The following is a 5,182-nucleotide window of genomic DNA, read 5'->3' as shown; positions in this document are numbered from 1 at the left end:
CTAGCAGATGGGGTGAACGCTCCCAACCCAAGCCCTCTGTCACCTTCAAGGGTTGTTCTGTGGCAGGGAACTCAGCTCTGGCCCCTCCCCGCCTGGAGCTCATATGTATGCAAGGCTGTGGAATGACAGGAGGAGCGTTCCCTAAAAGCTTTCTTGGCTGAAGAGCATGAGGCAGGCTGGGCTGTCCCCACAGGCAGCCCTCATCTGTTCCCAAATTCGGGCATCCCAAGAGAGCATCAGGAAAGGCTTGGAGGAGTGGGGCTGTGGACTGACTGACAGGAGAACAAGTCATGAAACCCCAGCCCCAGTGCCTGCCTAGGAAGGGGCCGCCAGACCTCACATGGCTGCCTGCCACCTCCTGAGCAAAACACAATTTCACGACTCTTTGGGGGATAAAGGATTTTATTTACCTCTTTTCAAAAGCTTCAGAATTCTTCCTGAACATCAAATAACTCCTGGCAAACACATCCTGATGAGTAACATGAAGTGAAACAGAACCAGATGGGCTGACTCGCTCTGGGCTCTGGGCTTGCATGGAAGGAGGAGGAAGGGCAAATCTCACTCACAGTGAGGCTGGGCTGTGGGCCACAGGAAGTGCATGGGGGGGGGGCACAGCCTTCCAGGCAGGGAGGGGACAAAGTCCCCTGGACCTTGCCGGAGATGGAGTCACACTGCTTGCCATCTGGCTTTGTTGGGAAGAGAAAAGAAATGGGGCTTCCGGCAGCCTGTTGGTGGCACCCCCAGCAGTGTGGGTCATGCCAAAACTGGCATCTATGGCATCGGGGACCCAGGGTACCGTGTGACACAAGTTAGTGTCGTGTGATAGGGAGATTGGATGGCCAGTGTATTTCAGAAGCCTCTGTGACCCTCCTGAGAGCTCTGCTAACTGTCCAAACAGAGCCACTTGTTTCTTTCTTTTCCTGAATTGGTTCCAGTTGGCTGAAACACACCATTTCCCAGCCTCTCTTCAAGAGGAGGCACCACAGCAGGCCTGACCGGTGGGAAGCAGCTAGTGTCTCCAAGGAAGGCTGAAAGCTTTGCCTTGCTGCCTCCTCCAGACACTGCTCCTGCCCCGTCACATCCCTGACCTCCAGGAGGGAGGCTACGGCTGGAGCTGGAGTTCCACGGTGAGATGACCCAGGCTGGTGGGGACAGGATGGAGAAGCCTGGAGCCCACAGGCTCTGTGGAGCCACTGTCTTGCCCTCCTCTGGAGTTATGCCTGCCGGTAAGGCTGAATTGCTGTGGGGCTCAGTAGACGGTGTCACGGTTCTCTGTGGAATACAATCCAGAGTGATCCTGACACCAGACCAGTGTTCCCAGTCCCGGGTAGGCAGTCCCCGAAACTCAGACGCACGCATTTGCCAGCCCTGGGATAATCAATCTCTTACACCCTGGGCTCTCCTCTTGTAGCTTCCCCAGCTGCCTCAGTGGGTCTCTGGCCCATCTCCCTCGTGCATTTCCGCTTCTACAGAGATTACCTGATGTTCAGCCCACCCCCGTGACCACTCCAGACTGCTAAAACATAGGTGACAACTTCTAGCTTATCTGGGCTATGGGAGTTTTGACATGGGACTTGCCTACATAAAGTAGAAACTGTATGTGGCAAGCCAGGCCATGTTAGTCATACAGGGCAGTAAGAACCACATGGGAACTCACAAAGCTTATCCATTGATTCCCCCCCCAATGGACATTAATGGTGGGATCACTTACATCACAATCATCTAGGGTGGAGTCTTCTACCTGTAAGGCAGACTATGGGGGGCTGGGGAACGGCTTTCCTGGGAAAGGCCTGGAGATTTCCCAGAGCACCGTTGGAAGTCACCGTGTCCAGAAAGAAAAGGACAAGCCAGTCACCTAGCAAGCTGGGCAGATCTGGGAGTGGCAACAGGGTATGGCTTCTAGGGGAGCCCACCTCCTCCAAACCGAAGACCCAAATACTAGACACGAGCCTACATTCAGTGCTTCCTCTAGAACAGAGGCTATCAACCTTCCTCATGGTGCGGCCTACAATGCAGTTCCTCGTATTGTGGTGACCCCCAACCGTTATGTTCATTGCGACTCCACAACTATGATTTTGCTACTGTTGTTATGAATTGTACTGTAAATATACACGTCTTCCAACAGCTTTAGGCCCCTTGCGAAAGGGTCATCAGTTTGAGAGCCGCTGCCAGCAGATCCACGGTGGAGAGTCTACCAGCTCAAGCCCAGGCCATTGGTGTGGCTTCCAGGCGACAGCCCCAGCTTTAGTCTCCCCTGTTGCATGGTACCTTTCTCTCCAGTCACTGCTAATGCTTCTCACAATCCCCACAGAACTTCTCAGAGACCGACCTGATGAAAAGCCTCTCCCGAAGGAACACTTCCAATGATCCCTGCTCGCATGGCATTCAAGCCCTTACCTCTAAACTCCAGCCTGACCCTCAGGTTCTCTCCCCAACTTTCACCTTCCTATGGACATACTCTTCTCTACCCCTACCTCTCCTCCATGCCCATGCTCGTAGCCTGTATGATGCTGAGACCATTTGAAGCTGTTGTAGTTCCGGCCCTCCTCCTCTCTTTGCCCCACCCTCAGCCCTCCTCCAAGGTCTAGCCTTCCTTTGTCACTTTGCTTACCTCAGCTTCTGAGGGGAGGGGCTGTCCGTGTTGTATCCCAGAACTCCACAGCGTCTGGATGCATTCAAGGTTGCAGTGTATCTATGTAGAGTCCAAATGAATGAAGGGAGGGGGATACCCGCTTCCTCCGCATCCTACTCACTTGGATGCAGGGGTCGGTTAGTGCACATGTGTCCTGCTTTGCTAACTGCGCTCCCACACTCCTCATTTAACAGTAGCCTGCATTCCCTTCTGGAATTTGCCTCTTCCCCACTGTGTGTGGTCCCGGCGGGCCGAGGGGGAATTCTAGCCTCCTTGCTCCTCTCATTGTGAAAAACCAAAGGGCCAACTCCAACTCCCCATGTCTCCTGGGTCCCACTGGGGAACAGGAACGTGTCTCGACCTCTCTTCTGGGAGCACGCATCTGTGGAAAGTCATGCAAAATGTCAGCCAAGCTTCTGCATTGCTGGCAACAGCTTGGTCAGTTTGGAGCAGGCAGGGATTTGTTCCGTAGAAGGTGAGAAAGATCACAGGCCTGGTAGGAAGACTGGCAGATGGGCAGCAGCAAGACAGCCAGGTCACAGCTGGGATCTTAGCTGAATAGTCCTCAGGACACCAATCCATGTGACTACATACAGGATGCCACCTTGCTTCCCATGCTGGGCACAGCATGGCCATCCTTCCAGCTGGTCACTGCTGAAGCTGCTGTATCATCCTGCCACTCACACAGAAGCACCTGGACAGTATTCTATAGCACTGCCTGCTACTTGTTCCCCAGGTGACACGTGAGTGACCCATCTATCCATGGGTCTACGCCCTACCTCAAAGGAGGCTGGGACCTTGCATTACAGAATCCTACAAAGGATACTAGGATCTACAGTTCCATCCACAGTGAGAGCATGACTTAGCCGCTTGTCCACAAGACTTTGCATCAGGGAATTCATGAAGCCTGGAAAGGAGGGATCCTCAGGGGACAGACAAGCAGGAAGAATGACAAAGGCCACTGAATCCAGGGACAGGCAACAAAGCTGGAGGTTACCATCTCGAGCTCAGAAACACACAGATCAGATGTTCTCTGCCGTCTGTAGTAGTCACAACTCCTGATCTAAGTGTTTAGAAAGGCCCAGGCTCACACCCTCCCAGAGTCTACTCCTCTAGGATCCTGTCACTTCTCCAAGTTCCCAACATCCTGCCAATAAATTCCTTTTTGCTGAAGTTAACCAGTGTTAGTGTCTGCCGTCTGCAACCCAGCAACACTAAGCAAAAGCATGAGTAAACATGAGTACTCGCTGCTTCTAAAATGCCAGGCCTCTCCATAAGGCTGCAGGCCCCTTGACCCATCCCCAGCATCCTCCCCTGGGGAAGCCGAGAGGCCCAGCGGGCTGTGGGGATCTTCTAACTGCTTTCTAGCCTTCAGTCCAGAGCAGGGAGCCCCAGGAAGTACCACCATAGATAACAATCCAGTGAATTGTACCCAAGCATCTTCCTTTTTAAGCCAAGCTATTAGGACGTGTGCTACAGGACAGAAAAGGCATTTCTAACTAAACTATCATGCCCCAACACAAAGGGCTACACTTCCATCGTTGGTTTGAGATGGGAAGATGTGTGGACCAGAAGAGTTGCTCTATGGTTTAAAAAAAAAATAGCAGCTTTCTTACTCTGCCCCAGCCAGGGGCCAGTCAACCGCTCAGAAGCCTTGCTCATGTGACTTAATTCATTGCTGACTTCCCTCCATAATTTCTGGAGATTGAAATATAATTACCGTATTTTCTGGATGAACAGACTGAAGAGTGCATGGGTCAGATTGTTTCCTCTGAGTTACAAATCAGTGAGGGACATACGTAGAATTCCGAGATTCTGTACCTACAGCTTGCTCTCTTCCTGCCGGTTCCATGATGTGTGTCAGACCATGTATGTGCATATTTGCATGTAAATGCAAATGCCCAAATTGTGGCCCCCCCTTTCATTTAACTGTTATACTGGCTCTGATGGCACATGCCTGTGATCCCTAGAGAGGCTGAGAGAGGGGTTCAAGACCTGCATGAGCAACAGAGCAAGTTCAAGGCCAACCTGGGCTACTCAGTAGGATCCTGTCTCAAAACAAACAAACAAACAAACAAACAAAAACAAGTTTTATAAAGGTCTTGGGTAGAGCTCTTGCCTAACATGTGCTGGGCCCTAGATCTCATGTACCATGCTTTGCTGGCCCAGCACACTCTTGGGGAACCCTCCCTCTCAGAGCACAGGCAACTTTCCCATTCTCTCCAGCTACCGAGGTTCAGAAGCACCACAGGCCCTTCAAGTCCTCCTCCTCATAGTCATTGTGATTGATTCATTTTTTGTTGGCTTATCTGGTCAGTGGGTGGGTTTTGAGACAGAGGTTCTAAGTAACAATGTGGTGATCTGTTGCTTATAATCTAATAAAGTCGCCGAAGATCAGGAAAGCAAAGTGGCTAGCCACCAGCTCTCACCTCTACCTCAGACTCAAAGGGCAATCCTGGCTCCACAAATCCTAGGCATGGTGGCTGGGGACGGAATCTCCCGAGACCCTTTGCTTCTTCCTTATAGTCTCTCTGGTGCTGGGACTCAAGG

The 5,182-nt window shown here is 51.9% G+C and overlaps 1 long non-coding RNA gene across 1 annotated transcript; it reads left to right on the top strand.

Annotated features, from left to right (window-relative positions):
• The first annotated feature begins 594 nt into the window (after positions 1-594).
• On the top strand, positions 595-3,810 carry LOC121140976. The gene is made up of 2 exons (XR_005877947.1): positions 595-1,226; positions 2,126-3,810. It is a non-coding gene; the product is annotated as an uncharacterized LOC121140976 (long non-coding RNA).
• Positions 3,811-5,182: the final 1,372 nt, after the last annotated feature.

Source organism: Mesocricetus auratus, unplaced genomic scaffold (assembly GCF_017639785.1).
Source record: "Mesocricetus auratus isolate SY011 unplaced genomic scaffold, BCM_Maur_2.0 Super-Scaffold_100006, whole genome shotgun sequence".
In the NCBI taxonomy this organism is placed as follows: Eukaryota; Metazoa; Chordata; class Mammalia; order Rodentia; family Cricetidae; genus Mesocricetus; species Mesocricetus auratus.
The sequence above is the reverse complement of the archived record's forward strand: the minus strand, read 5'-3'. Positions and strand labels throughout refer to the sequence as shown.